Raw genomic sequence first — 20,993 nt, 5'->3', positions numbered from 1 at the left:
CTATCAGTACACTTCTAACTAATGCATACAGATAAAAGTGCAAAAGCCTTTGCTTTAGATTTTTCTTAAATATATTCTTGCATATGCAGAATGTAACTAAGTGGAAGCATACCTTCAGAAGTTTTTTACTCCTTTGTAAAGATAAAGCGTGAAGAATTAGCATTATGTGCACTTTTCCCAACATAAACAAGTCTCCTCACCATCAGTTTGCCTAGCTATATGGTTGCCTTTTTATATGGTATAGATTCAGGGCTGTTAGCATGGTGAATATGCAAATTAGGTGTGAATTCATTAGAACCACTGAATCCCAAAAAATTGGATCTGTGTTTGAGATGTAAACATAGTGCAGGCACACCATCAGTGTTTATTTTTTGTTTTTAATGGATTGCAACTGTAAATGATTAGTGGTTGGGAGAAGGAAAACACAGCAGCACTGCAGGCTGCCTTACTTCCACTGGGTGTGTCAGTTTAGATCTACAAAGTGTTAGATGCAAGTTTGGAAATGTAAGTAAGCAGCACACAAGTCACAGGTTGTGTTTCTTAACATCCAACCTATCCTTCATTTGCTGGTAACTGCATATGATATTATTTCCAGTTAATTTCCTCAAACATTTTAAGGCCAATGATATGGAATGGCTTACACATTGCATGTCTCAGATTACTGCTTAGATAAATGAGGAATGGCCAACAAACACAGAAATGGGACACAGATCTGTATATTTGCAAGCAATAATCATGACAGGTTGTGTGATCACAAGGTGTACTACATCCAAAAATAATACATGTACAAATAACACTTGTATGGTTTGATATCACTGTAGATGCTGTTGCAGTTGGCTATGTACATATTGAGTTACATTCTTTGCTACAAAGCTGTTTGTGTCCCAAAGAGAGATAAGGCACCCATCCTGTGTTCTGAAGGTGCATTGAAATGAGAGTTCAAATCCAGACCTATGTAGAAATATCTCATGTGTACTATCATTTTCTAGTGTGTATGTCATAGATTACTTTAACTCATTTCAACTACCTCTCCCTTTTATTTCTTTTTTCTTTACTTTTTTTTTTGGTATAGGCCAGTGTTGGTTTGATGCACCACTTAGCACAAACATGGGAGATGCAGAAAAATGAATGTCAAGTTTGGCAATGCTTATCTGGTTGGCATGAAGAGTGGTAGTGTGCAAACTGGACAACTGGCCCACCCAGGAAGCATACAGGACCTAGAAAGCCCAAAATAGAGACTGGATGCATTCAATTAATATTATCGGGCATTGAGCAAACCTGCTAAGTGATGTTGCACTGCATTTAACAGCAAGACCTTCAAATGATTAGTAAAATAGGGAATGTCAGATAACTAATCCTGTGGCAGCAGGTGTAAGTATAGGGCTGGAGTACAGATGTTCTTGGGTCCTAGTACAGGGTGTGCAACATTTTTATGACATTGCAGTTTGTAGCAATGAACTGCAACATAGAATAGTGTTTTCGCAACTTTGTTGTGGCAACAGATGTAAGTCTAAGACTGTCATACACGTGGTTCTGGGTTCAACTACAGCATATTCCATGCACTTTTACTGTTGCTGTGTTACACTTCCCATTATACACACTGTCACTTATAACACTTGATATAATGGAACTGACATGAATTATATGCATGAGGGATGAGACACTAGTATTATGTCAGTTATTTATGTATATATCTGTGTATTATCACATTTATTATCAGGTGTATGACTGTGGTTATAGTGTGTACTATATTCCTGTAAGTATATTTCCACTATCTGGATTTGCATGGCTTTCACATTTGCCTAACACACATACATGACTGCCTGTACATCCAATAACCTTGAAATTGCAACTTCAGTTATGTAAGGTCTCACTGCTTGGCACTGTTGTGCTCCACTTACCATCGCGCAAATGTGGTGCTTAAAAATGTGCACTGTTGAGTACCATGTTTGCATGGTGTAAGCACAGTGCAACAGTTTCAAACAGTGTGCACTCCCAGTAAATGTGATAACTGGAATTGATGGGAAACTATTACTTTCCATTGTTCTTGATCCATGGTAGACATGGCAGGCATTTGTGGAGAAGATATCGGGGTTAGAGCATGTAGGTGGGGTGTCAAGGAGTCCAATATTTTTATTGGACTCATAGTTAAGAACCACAGTGCCAGGCTTCTGCAGGGGTACTAGTCTGGCTCCCAGTTTAATTCAGAAGCTTGGGATAGTTTAGCCCGGGCTGTATCCAGTGCCACCAGTATCCCATGCACTGGTGACCAATGTAGGCATCATTATAATGACCTACAGAGTACGAAGATAGATACCCTTTGTGCTTGCATCTAGTAATTTAGGACTGAGGACATCCAACAACTGTGTAAGTGTCAACTACAGACAGCATTTGTTAAGACTTAAAAGCTGAATACAGACAAGACTGGTATTCATAATGGTATTCTGTTCTGTTCTATTTTTTCCACAGCTTCCATGGACTGGGAGGTCAATATCTGAGCCCATGGGGCTAGATTGGTGAAGATGAGGGAAACATGTGGTATGCATGCAGCAGAAGAGTAGTGTTATTGTCCCATTCAAAGTTAAAGATAGCTTTTTTGGTATTTTATAGAGCTGCGTCAAACTGAGCATGCATATCTCAACTGTAAAATCAAGTATGCATGCATTAGTCTGTAGTACACACCAAGAGTACAATATTAGACTTTAGTCAGAGGTTGTGGTTTCAAATACCACACTTCCCAAGTATATAATACCTGTTAATTCTTCAATAATATTGAAATGAAATTAAAACCTCTGTACTAGTGGCACAAATGTCCTGCTGTAAAATGCAATCTGTATAACTGGAAGATGCATATGTGCAATGTATGCACATGTCAAGGAGTACCTGCTGCAATCTGTAGTATAGTGTGCATCTTTTAGCAGATGCTAGTCTTAACAGTAAAGGTATCTGTTAGGAAGTGGTAGTCTTAAAGAAAACTTAAGATTATAGAGTTAAATAATTGTGCTAATGCATTCTATGTCACATATGAAGGTAATAATCTTATCTCTTTTCCTTTCTCTCACCCTAACCCTTATCTCTCTTTTTTAATTGTATTTTATTTTATTATATTTTTTAAATTTTATTACATGTTGTCAAAATGTGTCCATGTCATCCATGTGTACTACATCACTGAATGCTCCACAGCAGAGCAGGGTAGGCCTACCCCAGATTATCCACTTGTACCACCCTCCACAGACTCCAGCACCATTGTCCAGCAGGTCTGGGAGCCAATCTGGCAGCACCACCTCTGCTGTCCCTGCACTACCTGCTACCTCAGGTAGTCCTCCACCAGAGGCTGGTCCATTGGTTCCCTCTGGGAGCAGTGGCATAGGTGGTGATTTTATCACCTGCACCGAGTTTTCAGGATAGTGCATGGGGTTATGCACCACACTGTTGACGCACGCCTACAGCAGCTGGAGAGGCTGCTCTCCCTCATTTTACATAGTACCAGGAGGAAAAGGAGGAGACATCAAGCAATCCAGCCAGAGGCAGAGTGAGGTGACAGTGATGACAGTCCAGTGGGTGAGGAATCGATTCTCACTGTCATCCAGCTTGATGACCATGGGTTCAGGCATACCTCCCAACCATACCAAATTGCTCAGTTTTTACAGAGTTTTGTGGTTGAAATAATGGTAATAATAAAGTGGCACCCCTTAATTTCCGGCTTGTTTTATTTTAATTTTTTCCAGCTTTTTGAGCTGACGTCATCATGTGCCCTATGAGATCAGCTCCATGTCAGCTTGTCAGAATTGAGCTCAAACAATAACGTGTGTGCCGTGTAGTCATTTCAGCTAGCCACGAGGGAATGTAACTGCTTAGCTGTTAGATTGTGAGAAAGAGAATGCTAAATGGAGGTAATTATGATGAGAAAGTGTGTGTGTGTGTGTGTGTGTGTGTGTGTGTGTGTGTGTGTGTGTGTGTGTGTGTGTGTGTGTGTGTGTGTGCGTGTGTAAAATGCCCCAGGTGAATATACCTGGTGGCTAGAGGTACTCAGACTCGTACCTTGGATACAGGTAACAAGTGCCTAAAGTCCCTACCCAACACCACTTATACATTTATGCCTCATCTTTTTGTTCTGTTCCTCATAAAATCTGTGGTTTTCTGGATATTTATGCAAATCAGTGAAGGACTGAATTCACTAAATAATGACAGGCATTTGAATTAGATTTCATATTCTTCAAAAAATAAATGGTAACACAAAACCTTTTATTCTAGCAATTTTCTAAGTTTATAAGATCAGTATTTGAAATTTGTCCTTGTTTTTGGGCTGTATTTCCCCATTATTGGCTTTGTTCAGTTTTTTTTATGTGTGTGCTAAGAGGTTAAGGGCTATGGTGAGAAGTGAGAACTGAATTCACTAAATGATAGCCATTTAGGTTTCAGTCTTCCTATCTTTCAGGAAACTGCTGATTAGGCATACTGGTATGTTGCTCTGTCTGTAGTGCACAGGGTCCTGGATTCAAGCCATGGCAGTGAAACACATGGTGGTAACACAATATTTTATTCTAGCAACTTTCCAAAATTATACAATGTTTAAAATGTGTCCCTGGTTTTTGGGCTTTTGTCCCCCCAATACATTTTGGCTTTTTCCAGATTTCTTGTGCTGCAAAGTTAAGAGATACAGTTGAGTGTCGAATGGATTTTACAAGGAGCGAGTACTTCAGAGGAAAATAAGTTTAGTGATGCTTATGCTGAGTCTGCTTGCATTTTTAATAGCATAACATGTTAAATACTTGCTTTTGATGCATAAGGTTGTGGGTTCTACTCCCACAGTATATAGATGTATTGCTGGTACATTACTGTGTTGTTGTACTTTTAAAGGAGGCTGGGTGTATCAAGTCAAGGGTGTAGCTACAGATACAACCGAAATTAGAAAATGTCATGCACATGGGCATTTGTGCCTCAGTGGAAAGAGCAAAAAATATCATTTACCCAAATTCAGGAACAGAAAATCAGAATTATGATGTTCTGTGCTTCATTATAAGAATAAAATATTTTTTAAACAAGTGCAGTACATTTCCAGCATTCAAGATAAAAATACATATTTTTTCCACTGTAGACAGTGGAGAAGCAAGAGTGGCTAGTTAACAGCACCTGGATTACAATGATGGTTTTGATGCTTCAGGATGAATGTAGGAGAGAGTCTGTCAGTACTTGGTCTTGGACTAAAAACTGCAGGTCTTAAAACATGCAGTTCACCTAGTTTATTGTGTTGTGCATTTACAGATATTGAGTTGGTCTGATAACACAAATCAGATTAAGAGCAAATCTAGCAAAAAAATGAAATTGAAAATATGTTTGAGAAGCTGTGCAAGATGCCCATGGCATACACTACTGTCATGTTATATATATATATATATATATATATATATATATATATATATATATATATATATATACATACACACATACATACATAAAATGTGTGTGTGTGTGTGTGTGTGTGTGTGTGTGTGTGTGTGTGTGTGTGTGTGTGTGTGTGTGTGTATGTGTAAATAGACTTTTATGATGGAAATGTTCTGAATTGGGCAGTTTTGTCATTATAGTTCATGCATTTTGTTTCATTGCCAACTGGAAAAATGTTCAAACAAATTTAAAATGCACTCTAAGTCTAACAAGTGTGTTGTATTATACAAGGAGTATAATTTAATAAAGTCAGGAAGGTGTATCAAAGAACACATGTATGTTTCTTGTTTTGTGTGCAAGGGGGCTATGATTTGAAAACAGCCCAAAGGTAATCTTTATCCACCACTGGCCGGATACATTTTCTTTGGATGTGGTGTGGGTTTCAATGCTGTTCCAATGAATGTGAGTTTCAAGGGCAGAGAACTTTTAATGCTAAGTCTATTTTCATTGTGAGACAGTATTGCTTTGTTTAGCAGATGTATATTAGTGTTTGTACATTGTGCTATAAAATGTAAATATAAAATCCAAATAATCATTGTAGAAGTAAAGCTGTATGCACATTAGTGTTTATGGCAAATGGGGTGAAATAGTCAGATAACGGGACATTGGAATGGCTGCAGGGGAACTCTGGTACCATAATTTGGTTGTCTGTTCTTCAGTTTGTATTTGAAAGCTGGTATCCTACAATTCCATTGGAGTGGTTGGTGTTACGTAATAATATATACAAATTTTATGTTAATCAGCATAGAGATTTGGAACTATTTTTCATGGGCCTTGTCCAGAATTTTGATGTTTCCAGATTGAGAGGTATGGGTTCATGATGTCCGCACCCTCACCCCAAATTGGTGTCCCCCAACCTTTTGTGTCAATCACTATCCCTGTCTCTTGTCTTGTTTGTCTTGTCTGTCTGCAATTGCTTCCTCACCCACTCAACTTACCTGACACAGACATTCCTACATCCCCTCCCCAACATTCCTGTCCTACAAAATAAAAAAGAATCTTCACAGACATAGCTCTCCATTTCACACATGTATCTTCTTGACACACTTGATTTAGTCCAACTGGCTATACAACATGATTGTGTTGTGGTCACCATTCTCACTGGAGGTGACAGTCCAAATTCAGTTAATATTTATCACATATATTCACTTTACACTGTTAAATGGATAGTTGTGGTTTATTCCTATCTCCCTCCTGCACATTCCTGCCCTGCATTCAACTTGTTCTTCCCCTTGCATGATTCCTATTTCACCACTGTCCTGTCTACCCATTTCACCTCTTTAAGCCATTATTACATGAAGGTGTGCATCGCACATCAATGTGCAGCAACAGGGAACAGAGGCAATGTATTTACATGAATTTAAAAGTATTAGATATGGAAGAAATGTATTTAAATGTATTAGGTACACCTATATTCTAACCCAGTACCATCTGACCCCAACAAGGAATGTATCAATGCACAGAGTCAGGTAAGCAGCAGATGTATTTCATAGACTCAGTACTAACTGTCAGACTTTAGCAATGCAGCTAAGGTCTGAACACTGCTTAGCTACATGCAAACATGTATTGTGCATGCATTTGCACTTTGGTAACCATCGAGCAAACCTGCTGCTTGCTGCACTATGAAAATAGTGCATATTATGCTGTATTACTGCTGTTGACTGTCCATTCTCTGTATGTGACATGAAATTACATGTGTAGGCATTGCAAACTGAGGGCCTAGATCCATCTGTTGCCACACCCAAGCACTGTAACCCTAGTGTCTCAGTACTTTTCCCACACATATATCAACTACAGTACAAAATGTAATATGTTGTGTGTTATGCAATGCACATCAATGTTGTAACATGCAGAACTACAACTATTGACCCATATGCCTAAAAAGACTTATCTGCAAGGCTAGGGAAGGAAGCAGCATGGATCATGTCCATAGGGACATAGGTGACCTTCAATACACTTGACCCTACTCATTTTGTTTTTGTCAAGGATAGAACTTGCTTACAGGACCTTGTGGACATCTTGGATACTGATTATACAAACCTGGATGACAATACAGGACATACCACCTATGTTGACTTATCCAAGGCCTTTGACACTATCCCCCATTCATGTGTCATAGTGAAGATCTCCCAAGTGGGAATTAAGCCATACAGTAGTAGAAGGATAGGCAACTGGCTCACTGACATAGCACACTCTCTCAGAGTAGGGGACTGCACCTCCACTAGTAGCCAATTACCATTAGAATACCACACAGATCTGTGTTAGGCCCTCAACTGTTTGTAAACTAGTTCCCTGAAGTGCAGGCAATGGAAGGTTGCAGATGACTGGTAACTGGACAGACTAATATAGAGTCCCCAAATGATGGTAACATATTACAGAAGGGGCTGTGAGCCACAAATGACTGGTGCCAAACTCACGGATTGAACCTTAAAACGTATAATGGGTCATTGTCCCCTTTGGCAATGAAGTACACCTGCTAATTATGATATACATAGCACCTCTCTATGCTCAAACACAGTGTTTTGAGACTTGGGAACACACAATAGCAATCTACACTTTCACCACTATATGTCCATTGTTGTGACATACACATTCTGCATTGCACTCATCATACATATGGGCATCACATCAAAGACCAAGATGTTCATACCTCTGCTGTAATCTACCCTTATCAGACTACTAATTGAGTACAGTGCACCTTTCTGTCTGTACCTCACCAGACACCTTCAGCAACTGGAGAAAACACAGAGTTGTGCCCGGAAGACTCCTGGGCCTCCAAACATGACATACGTGGAAAGATTGAAAGACCTGTCAGTGTACTCAGTAGTCATGCAGGCTGCTGAGAGGTGACCTATGCCTGCCCTACAGAGCAGTCTCAGACCCTACCCTACTGGAAATGCTGGACATTTAAAAATCAGATGGGACAAGGATAACCTGGCTCAGGGTTCTCAGCCTAGCCTGTGACATAAACAGAACATTCTGGGGAAACAGATATATCCCCCAGCAACTCACATTCCTCTGTAATAGGCTCCCAGTGCATGTGAGTTGATGCTCCTCAATGACCCTGTTCAAGCCCAACCTCGGGTACTGGTTGGGAACAAATGTTGATAGCAATCTACACTTTCATTACTATGTATCCATAGTGGTGTCACACATATTCTGCACTGTACATATCATACCTACACCTTTGGAGTAGCACCTATGCCCCTCATGGACAGGGCCAAATGGTGCTGCTCACAATTTTGCTCTGCTAACAATGACCATCCAACTATGCTCAATAAGGGTACTTGTGTTTTTACACAGCTATTCTTCCAAACACCAAAGGGCCATTAGGATAGTAGCCTCCTATGAACGTATGAAGCTATGAGACTATGGAGGTCTCCCAACATTTTGTCTCTCACATGGCCTGCTGATGTTTTCTACTATAAGTTCACCTGCAGTTCCTGTGTTCTGTAGCCTGTGTACTTAGATAAGTATGGGTTCTGTTCTCACCACAGTCAACAGTGTGTGTGTGTGTGTGTGTGTGTGTGTGTGTGTGTGTGTGTGTGTGTGTGTGTGTGTGTGTGTGTGTGTGTGTGTGTGTCTATCCACAAAAGCAGAAGTATGTATCTTGCAGTTACTGCTCCAATCCCATGAACTGACAGTATTTTAATACTTGCACATCCTTACAGATCCATTCCATGTGGGCCTCCCAACTTCTTTTCTCTAACATGCAGTGCTGATGTCATCCACTATTAATTGGCCTGGAGCCTTGTAAAAGTCAGACTTGTGCTGTGACACGTGCATAAAGTACTGAGTTCTGTAGTCTGTTTACTTGCATAGTTAGGGGTTTTATTCTCACTGTGTGTGTGAGATGTTGCTTGTCATTACAGAGTGTGTTTTATACCAGAATATGGGTCACTGTTATATTTTCCTCAACAGACACTGCTGATGTCATTAGCTATAAAGTGTTGTCTGACACACTTCAGGCCAGACTTGAGCTGTAGTACTTGCATAAAGTACTGTGTTCTGTAGTCTGTGTACTTAGGTAGGGGTTTAGTCTCATTGAAGTCAACTGAGTGTGTATGTGTGTGTGTGTGTGTGTGTGTGTGTGTGTGTGTGTGTGTGTGTGTGTGTGTGTGTGTGTGTGTGTGTGTGTGTGCATGTCATCTGTTACTTGACATTACAGAGAGCATTTTACACCAGTATATGGGACACTGCTATATTCTCCTCAACAGATACTGCTGATGTCATCAGCTATAACATGTTGTCTAAGACACTCCAAGTTGGACTTCAGCTGTGGTGCTTGTGCAAAGTACTGGGTTCTGTAGTCTCTGTACTTAGGAATTCTATTCATACTGCAGTCAACTGTGCAAGTGTGTGTGTGTGTGTGTGTGTGTGTGTGTGTGTGTGTGTGTGTGTGTGTGTGTGTGTGTGTGTGTGTGTGTGTGAGAGAGAGAGAGAGAGAGAGAGAGAGAGCTATTGCTTGACATTACAAATAGCATTTTACACCAGCATGTGGGACATTGTTATATTATACTCAACAGACATTGCTGATGGCATCAGCTGCATCAGATTTTTGGATATGCAGTACTCTCACCAAAGCAGGGTCAGAGACTGGCCTAGAGGCAAGGAAGAAGTCACCTAATCCTATACAATAAAGATTACAGTGACATGGCTTTTAATCTATCCAATACATCATGGCATGGTTTGTAGGCCCTGTGTTATCTTGCTGAGAAAGCCCTGTGGTCTTTCCAGCTGCTACATGTGTCTGGTGAGCCTCCACATGGCCTATGTTCCCATGCAAGGTGTACATCAACATGCATCCACCTGAGATGGGGGGCAGCACCTGACACATGCATGTATAGAGACATCCTGACTCTCAACTGTGAGGTAGACTAACATGTCATCATGGACCTCTACTGCATGTACACTAGTAGTTTTCCAGCTCTGTGCAATAGACCTGTGTGAGTTGTTAATGCTACATCAAGTCCATTATATCTGTTAGATGTCCTCAAAGAGGTCATAGAAGGCATGCATTATGACAACAGTATCATCTTGTGGAACTTGATCAGGTCAAGGCATTTGGCACAAATCTACACTGAGATATTCCGCCAACACTGCCATATGCCATAAACAGCTATATCACCAAATGGGTACACCAGTGTATGACATACATGACATCTCACTATGTGTTACATGACCCATAGCTCAAGTCCAGTGATCAAGTCGGCACATCAGAGGTGTCTGCTTGGCCCTTTCCTGCTCATTAGTTATATGATGGACATCACAGATGACATACACACTGCTGTGTCCAAGCAGTTGCCTAAAAGACTACAGATTGTGAGCAATCATTGACTCTAACTCTGATATTAGTATAATGCAGACAGTATCAACACATATCAAAAACTGCTGCCACATTCATGACAACATCTGCATTCACAAGAAGCATGAAGGGATTTGTTGAATCAGGAAACAAGCACACCACCAAAGTATAGTGTAGACATCACATCCTATAATCAGACCAATAGGTATGTGACCCATGTCTTTAGTATATGGTAAGTGGTACATCCATCAGCATGTGATCACAGTGCTGACCACTCCCTTGAATTTAACACATGCACTGGGTATGTGAAGGACATGCACATCAGAGACCATAATTCCTTTATGTTTCCCAGCCTTCACCACACCAATAACTGTGTACCATTGTTATACTGGATGTATGTGCACTACCTGTACTGCTTATGAACACACTACATAAGTAATGTAAGTGTCTGACAACATTAATAACATGCATATCATTCGTGACAGAGTGGATTGTGCCATATACATATATATGCCATGCACACAAGGCAACTAGCCTGTGTTGCCCATACTGTCACATACAGGTATAACAGTGCTCCTCCTAACACCTCCTGCAGTTATTACAGTGCCAAGATGGTGTGCATGCTTACCCTCATAGAGTGTGAATGTATCATAACAGTTGTTCAATTGTGTGCATGTGTGTGCAGGCTCATCTCTTATCACTCCACATACTCCACATCATATATATTATGTCAGAGGCATGGGATTAGTGGTGGTATTATTCTGATGTTGTCCATGATTGTCATTGGTTCTTATAATGTTTTCCATGATCCTTTACCTGTGGCTACCTTGTTGAAGACCTCTTCTGAGAGTATACTCATATTCAGTCATATCAGTTTGCATAGCTTCACAATATGCACCCTACCCCAATTGTATGTCAGATCCCTGATAGATGTCTTCTGCATTATTCATGTAAGGATGCTTATCTCACACAGACATCCTCCCCATTGTTATGTCACCTTGTGTGCCAGTCACAAGCAACACATTTTCACTGTACAGTCCATTCTGTACCATATAGCTATGTGCTTGGCCTTGATGTTGCAACCATCTTGCATTGACATGCCCCATCTGCTGTACATGAGGGAGTTTCATATATCCTCTTTCCCTGTGTCTGTTCCTACAGTTCATCTGTGTGCCCCTATTCAATACACACACTTTCCCTGAGTGATCATTTCAAATGGCAGTCCATGTCCTTTTACAGATCATTAACACAGCTTCAGTACAGAATGCCAGGAATGGGATATCACAATACTATTCACTGTATGTACACTGTCCTGTAACTGCGTTTAGACCATATACTTCACAACCATACCTCTCAACTGTCCAGATATTCTCAGGATGTTCATATGTAGGTTTCTACCATGTCACTGGGATGATCTCTGGACTGATGTGACTCAATCTAACACACATTTGAGTGCATACCTCTCAATTGTCCTAATTTGTGCAGAATGCCCAGTTTTTGTCTCATATTTGCTGCTCTTTTCCTCATAAATTTTTTGTTTTCTGGAAAATCATTGGCATGTCATTGAGGAGTGAAGTCAGATACTGATGAATAACATTTGAGTTTCAAACTTCATGCTCTTCAGAAAGTTCATGCTAATGTACAATCTAATTATTCTATCAACTTTCTAAGTTTGGAAGTGTAATATTAAAATCTGTCCCAATTTTTGGGCCTTTGTTCCCCCATTACATATACCTTTATCCACATATCTTGCTCAAAGAAGATGACAGGTATGTTTGAGTTTCATTCTACCACATGTGTATGTGACATCTGTGGTAAATATCTCCTTATTTCTGATTAAATGTCCCCGCATTATGTTGGCCACTGGAGATATGTTGCACTAACAGATTCACAGCTATCTATTATGCCTTGGTGGTCATTGTAGCATTACACACAAATCCACAGATTGTAGGTGCTCTGCTTTAAAGAAAATTATATCTGCATTCACTTACATGGTTTCCAGGTCGGCAACACTGCTGCCAGCTGTGAAACATAACTTAGGTGTTGCGTGTCATTAATATGCATTGCCTGCTACTGCTTGCCATGCACTGTCATACTAACATGTAAACTCTGTGTAGGCTCTGCACAAAGCCTATACAGAGTATATTGAAACCTGGGGATTATTTTAAACAAAATTAAGTCATTATTTACTTGTATAGAAAAATATGCATTGCTTTCTTAGAGGTATTATAAAAATATGATCAAAGTCAAATATGCAAGGACTTCTGCTGATGTTAAAATAGTTTAGCTCTTAGGGAGTCAGCCATTTATGTTATAAGCTCAAAAGTCAGAATGAATTTAAGATAATATAGCCTTCATATGACATCCATAGACAGTAAACTAGTAGTCAAGGTAATAGGAGCATCAATAATTAAAGATATTAATGAATTTATTTTTCAAATAGTATAACAGGAATGAGCACTAATATGAGAGGAGGCAGAATAGTTAACATAGTCAATGACACTATTTACACAAGTCAGGAAGATCACATTTATGACAGAATAGCAGTCAACATATATAATAATAATATTCTAAAGAAAGAAGTTTGTAAGAAGAGGTTTGTGAGTTTGTTATTAAGGAGAAACTGGAAGAAGGAGAAAGTTCACGTATGTTTATATAAACTGACGCTTTATCCAAATAAGGGAGAAAAACAGGTGGAAGAATTGTAAACAGATCATGTTATATACAATGTACAGTTACAGGCCTTGTTGTGCCATGCATTGATTGCATTGTAGAATGTATCTGTTTTAATAAAGCCACTAATGTGTTCAGACAATCTATTCCAAATGACTGAGAAAACATTCCTTTGTCAAATCTGTTGGTTACTGTAAGTAGTATTTATGAAAAAGGTTCTAAATAACAGCAATTCGTTAAGTTGAATTTATTCTGTGAGTTTTTCAGAGTGCGGGAAAGTTGTGGAAGTAAATTTTAAATGGTAAGAAAGCAGTTTGATTATGTACTCTCTCTCACACACACACACACACACACACACACACACACACACACACACACACACACACACACACACACACACACACACACACACACACACACACACACACACACACACACACACACACACACACACACACACTCACACATATTATTTGGAGCCATGGACAAGGGTAAGGTGGTCCACACAGCCTATCTAGACCTTGCCAAGGCCCTTGACACCATCCCCCACTCTGGAATCATAGATAAACTTACTAAGCTGGGCATTAATCCCTACATCACCCAATGGGTTGCTAACTGGCTTACTGATAGAACCCACACTGTAAAAGTAGCCGACTCCAAATCCAGCTCCAGACAAGTGACAAGTGGAGTACCTCAGGGTTCAGTCCTGGGACCGCTCTTGTTTGGCATCTACTTCTCTGAAGTACAGGCCAACACTAAGGGACTCTGGATAACAAAGTTTGCAGATGACTGCAAACTGGGAGCTATTATTGAATCCCCATATGATGTGGATACTCTACAAAAGGGCCTTACAGAAACAGATGCTTGGTGCCAGAGCCATGGGCTCAAGCTCAATGCCAAGAAATGTATAGTTATCCCCTTTGGGAAAAAACATGCATCCGTGAATTACCATATATGTGGCAGTACACTAAACACCGAAAGTTTGATAAGAGACTTAGGGACACAGGTGGACAGTGGTCTCACCTTCGATAACCTCATTGCCACAACAGTCAGGGATTCCTTCTATGTGGCACACCTCATCACTAAGGGCTTTTCATCCAGAAAAAAGGAGGTCATTGTCCCACTGTACTCATCCCTCATTAGACCCATTATAGAATACAATGCCCCGTTTGGTATGTACCTCTCAAGACATCTGCAACAACTAGAAAGGCCACAGAAATACCTCACTAAAAGAATCACAGGCCTAAAGCAGATGCCCTACACTGACTGCCTTAAAAACTCCAGCTATACTCTGTCGCATATCGTCTACTCAGAGGCGATCTTTGCTTAACATACAAGGCCATGTTAAACCCAGAGCTGTTGGACATGCTACACTTAAAGAAATCCCAATCCCTCAGAGCCACACGCTCCAGGGATCTAAACCTTGTCATCACAATAAACAAAACATGCTGGAGGGATAGGTTCCTGACCCAGAGACTCCCCAGACTCTGGAATAGATTGCCCATACATGTCAAGCAGAGTGCCTCTTTGGTCCTCTTCAAAAGGAACCTTGATGATTGGCTGGGAGAAAGGAAATTCACCCCGGGGATCACGTCAGTTGCCCTGCTAGACAGGGGTCCGGGGAAGTAAATAGTGTGGGAAGAAATAGCCAGGGAATTGTTATGGCTAGGCTTGTATAGGCCCTAGGGCTGATAGCCTAGTACCAACCTATGAACCTATGAGCATTGATAAGTCACTTAATAAAATGCCTTTGAGATGTGAAATTAAAGCAATAGCCACATAGACACAAGGAAGACATGTGGCCTATGAAAGTTTCCCAGCTGGGAATAATAATAATAAAACCTATGTGTTAATCAGGGTCTACATTAGCAGAATGAAAACACTACTGAGCGAATCTCAGTTGAGCGACACATAAAGAGCGAAAGCCACTAATTTCAAATCCAATAAACTAAACAAGTAAAACACGTAAACTGTCACTAAGTTTTTTATGCGGGGGGGGGCAAGCCTCCCTGCACCCTCCCACACCCCCCTTACTTAAATATACCAACTCCAAGATCGCACTACATTGAAATAAAGGGACGAATTCCCTACGGCGATGTCCGTTCATTCTTGCGATATTAGCAGTTTTCACTCTTTATGTGTCGCTCAACTGAGATTCGCTCAGTAGTGTTTTCGTTCTGCTAATATAGACCTGTTAACCATGTATGCCTACTGGACACGCACTTCCTTTTCAGGGGCAACCTGAGAGCAATATCTGATTAAGTGATTTGCTCAAGGTCACACAGTTGGCAAATGAGAGCTAAGGGAATCAAACTCTGTACTACTGGAACTCCAGCAACTCACATCCTTAATCTCTGCACCAACTGCTAGAGAACCAGACCGAGAGTCAAGCAAAGTGAGTCTACACTATTGTCCTGCCTCTTGTTAATTGTGTTGCAGTATACCTTTACATGCTTGGGTTTAATTTTATTCAGTTGTTTCCTTGGTATGTTGTCATTTAAAAATCAAGCACATCAAATGAAAATTTATTTTTCGGTTCTGTTTCAACATTATGATCATGCGATCATAAATATTACACATAAGTGAAACTGTTATTATGACTACATTATTATAAGCTCTATATATGTGTACTAGGACACACATGAACTCTAACATTAATGGGAGGAACAGAATATTTGCAGAGACAGAAGTAAAAGCCGAACCCACTGAAAGTTTTGCTTTTGAAGCAGTTAACAAGAAGTGCTGCAGGACTGGATTTACCGTAAATACAAAAATCCAGAGAGGGACTTGGCAGGTTGCTTTGACTGAAAGAAAATACCCAAGAATGTTTTTATTAGCTTTAATATATATATATATATATATATATATATATATATATATATATATATATATATATAATCATATACAATATCCCATTAGTGGGAAATAAACAAGGAACATGAAGTGACTTGACTTGTGATGTGATGTACCCCTGCAGATTTTATGTTCAAACTAAATCAGTAAATCATCTTTCAGCAGTGATTCCCTTGTAAAATAATAATGACCTCAATTGTTAACACTCACAGCTATGAAAGTAGGATTTTAAAACAGGTTTTTGCAGGCGGAGCTGCATCCTCTTAATCAGAATCAGATTAAACAGTTTCCTTCATCTCAGCCTAAAATGGAATTTCCCAGATGAGCATACTGACAGTGATACTAACGAAACAGTACTAGCTGTAAATAAATCCATTTAGCAGTAATCACTGAGTCTGGGTCCGAATCTCACTAAAATTGACTTCTGTCTTCTTTCCTGTTTCATTTTTTTCAGGTCAGATAGTATTATCCAGTCCAAGACTTACAAATAAAAGGTATCATTGTCTTGATATATGAGCAAATAAATGTCCTAAGTTCACAAAGCAGAACTGTACCTAGGCTACTGGCCCCCTGTGCATATCATTGATCTTGTGTCCCCTCATCTCCAAGTTGAGGACCAAAAAAAAATTAGTAAAAAATAGCTCTTCTACTCTGAAACTTTATCAAACCACTTGAAGAAGCTTGTATTAAAATACCACATACAAAGTGCTTCAGTGCTTCAGCTGCGACTGCAAATACAGTATCAGCATTCCTTTTTGAATACTAGTTCAACATTACCATAACATCTGCATCTGCAGATTGCTTCCCCTAACACCTTGCACCCCAATTAAGCTATACCTCTGTTATAAAGAATCTGTATATGAGTAGAAAACATCAAACTGTGGCAGTTGCTAGCTAGACACAGTATAAGAATGTCTGAGATTAACTTTTTTTTCTGTATCATCTCACATCAACTGTGAAGTCGGGGCAAAAGTATATTCACTGATCTTGAAACCAGCTGTGTCCTCTTTGCCACAATGCATTCAGAATTTTTGCCTTTGTCAGCCACTCCTACCATAGCAATTGTAATGAGTCTAATCATTGTTTCAGATGGTTCCATAACTTCCAAGTCCTCTGCATATGCTGGCATCAGTGTTTGGACACCACCTCTAAAATGATCAGCAGTTGGTTCTATAAGTAGCAGCAGTATTTGCCCATTTGAATAGCTTATGGGGCTGTATACGGCTATATACTGGTGGATTTAGCTGCATTTTCAAGGAACTCAGTCCAGGCTTGGACGTGTGATTCTTCTTTCAGGTGAGTGGAAACTGTCCTGAGGTTGCTACTCAAATTCTTTGGTCTTCAACTGGCTATGCTATTGTAGAAGTCTGAACTCTGTCCCAGATATCATGAATTTAAATAGTAACCAGGCATCTGAATTGCTTGGTGAAGGTGACAGGATTTAGTGACTATGTTTGGTTCTTCTACGTTATGGAAAATGAAAAGTGATCTACCTCCAGACAGGAGTGTCTTGTAATGGAGACCAAAAGGTGAGAACAAGTAAGTGATTGGTTCTGCATGTAACATCAAGTCATGATGGCAATGTTTGTGGAATTTTGGCATCATAATGGGTCTGACACACCATGCATTGCATACATTTCATACAGTAGCTCTCAGAGGAACCTGTTGCTGTATATCATAGCATGCCTATGCATAGCCCTCACTAAAACCTGGTTATCCATCGGCGACTACTGTGGAAGGTATTTTGTACTACCTCACAACAAAAATATAATTGACTGAAAGTGCATACAGAGATACCAAAGATTAAAAAAATGAATATATTTCTGCTTATTCTAATTGGATTTGCAATATTCTGCATCTTCTTTGGTTAAATAAAAAGCACTGATGATTATAAGACTGACTTTATACAACTTCTAGGCACTGTTACCTTTTGATTTTTTTTTTATTTATTGGCTTTATCTACTAAAGTCATCTTTCAAAGAAATACAGCAGAAAAGTAATGATTTATTTATCCCAGCCATTAGGGAAGGCCAGCTATTCTTTGTATTATTTTATTATTTTGCCAATATATATATATATATATATATATATATATATGTGTATGTATGTATAGATATATATTAAAATATCAGTAAGTATTGAATAGACTGGTTAGTAAGGCAAGCACAACTGTTAAAAGACTACAGGCCCAGATTTCAAAAGTACTTGAATGTGGAGTAATGTGCTATGGCAAGCAGTTAGTCCATTCCCAAGTCCAAAACCTAGGACACTGCCAGACCTAATTATGCATATGCTAATGTGAACAACCACAGACATATGCCCAGTTCCATGCTCTGAGTTATATACTGGAGAAGGCTTACAATGTGCAACCTTGAAGAAACAGAGTATCCCACTGAATTCAGTGGGCTGTTTGAAGGAGTCAACAACTCCACCTGTATGAGGGAGAGTACTGTAGGCAGTACTTGGTGAGTGGGGCTGTTCAGAATGCCTTAATAGTTATGCAGCTCCACTTGTATGCCAAATCTGTTACAGCAGGCAGACAGCCTGCCTGCAGTATGGGATCTGGCATACAGGTGGAACTGTGGAATCTGGTAACTTAAGCCAGTCTCTACAGGTTCAAGGAGTCCTTGACAGGATTGATTTACACTAGGAATGGGTAATATGATTCATTGCCATAGAACATCTTAAGATTGTCATTACTGGCTCCTAGGCTAGTGAGACTGTTGTTGTTGTTTGTCTTTCAACTTTTTCCTGGTTTATGTGTCGTCACAGCGGAAGTCTGGTCTGTTAATGATTGGCAGTAGATTTTTACGAATGCCAAGGTGCCAGCTCAACATTCAACCTTCAACGAAGGCACGCCCATTTACGCATGTCTTTCGAATGCCCACCCAACCGCTGGGAGTACATGCAGACTCCACACAGAAGGCACTCCCCATACTCCAACCGAGAATCGAACGGGAGAACCTTTTGCTGTGAGGCAACAATGCTACTGCTGCACCACTGCAGATAATATCTTGGTGTGTGAGGTACTGATCTAGTGTTCCCCTCCACCAGGATGATGTTATTCCTGGAGGTGAGGGATAAAATTCAGGTTCACAGAAGCTAGGCAGGGTGGTGGAAGCTCTCTGTTATGCAATCACAAATCTTTTATAATCCCACCCCTAGTCTTTCAGGAAGTCCATTGGTAGTCCCTGAGGAAAACTTTCCTTGTATGCTGGAGCTACAACATGGATGAAATTAAACATCTATTTAAACAAATAAAAATAAACTTTAAACAGTTCCATTCCATGAAAGATCTTTCAGTAGTAGTGCTGCAAGATTATTAGCAGAAGTGTTATCCAAAATTTCAGTTGACTACCATTTCCCACTCCATTCACCATTTGTATTTTTGGAGACATCATCTCAGCAAAAAACAACAAACCAAAGCATTTGATAACTAATGTTCATAGGCTTAGTATTCTACTTACTATAATACTCTATGGGGGAAGGATGCAGCCAAATATTTGGCTGAAAGTTGCTAACACTGCAGCTTGGTGTATGAATGGAACAGTTATGGTTACTAAGTTAGTGAGGTGCAGTAGCATATGCATTGCTTCTGTACTTAATGAAGTTATCCTTCTCCCAACACCTATAATATCTGATAGGTCACTGGTCAGGTTGTTGCTATAGTACAGTCTGCATCTCTATCCCCTGTATAAGAAGAATATATCAGAATGTTGGAGATAGACTGCACAGATTAATAAAGATGGTCCTGTGACTTGAACTCAGATCCTCCAACGAAAAATTAATACAGAAATGGAATGCCTGATAGCAATGCACTTACTGAGATTACACATTCCAATTAGTCAGAAGGATGGGGAGAAATGTCAGCATGGAATAAGATGCCATTAAAGATAAGCACGCACGCAGCTTGTGTTGCAGTTCACCATGACCATGAGAAGAGGAAAACTGCATAGTCAAATATGTCCATTAAAGTCTGGAGCTTTGTTTGTGTTCACGGTTTTATATTGCATAATGGTTTTAATAGACTACATGAGGAAGATGTTTTGCAAAGTGTAGAAACTTTAAAAAAACTGACTTTCATTAGAAACAGAAAACATTGCTGAATTTTAGCGTTTGCTGTAACTGCCATACTTTTTGTTTATATTTAAAATTCAAATAAAAAAACAAACAGAACTTGTTTACACATTGCTGAAGAATTATTATTTACACAAACACCCATAACCAAATTAGGGATAATTAAATCTGCAACATGTGTAAGGTTTCTTATTTGTTTAGAATGCATCTATCCTGAAGTTCTTGCCGAGAGATTTAATGAACTTTGCAAATCACTTGCTGCCATCTAGTGGTAATGCGAATGTATCTCTATACAGAAATTCCTTGTGCTTGGAATAAAAAAAAAATAAAATGGATAGAGGACTGTTAAGTGGGTTTTCTTTTGGGAATTAAATTCAAAATATTATGAGGTTAAATTAATAAAACAGTTACTGCCACGCCAGATTTCCATTGCTTTATTTTGTCAGTGACTAGACACATAGATACTATTGTATTTTTTTTTTATTTTTTTGGCAAGTAGCAAAAATACAAATATGCAACATAAACAAAAATGTTATTTTAATTATATCTTTAAGTGTAAATATTAGTCTTTTTTGCTTTAAAAAATATATAAGGGTTTGAGGAGCAGACCAACGGATAACAGAAATGTGCTTTGCAGTGT

Source organism: Protopterus annectens, chromosome 3.part0 (genome assembly GCF_019279795.1).
Source record: "Protopterus annectens isolate FY-2018-M chromosome 3.part0, PAN1.0, whole genome shotgun sequence".
NCBI classification, from domain to species: Eukaryota; Metazoa; Chordata; order Ceratodontiformes; family Protopteridae; genus Protopterus; species Protopterus annectens.
The sequence above is the reverse complement of the archived record's forward strand: the minus strand, read 5'-3'. Positions refer to the sequence as shown.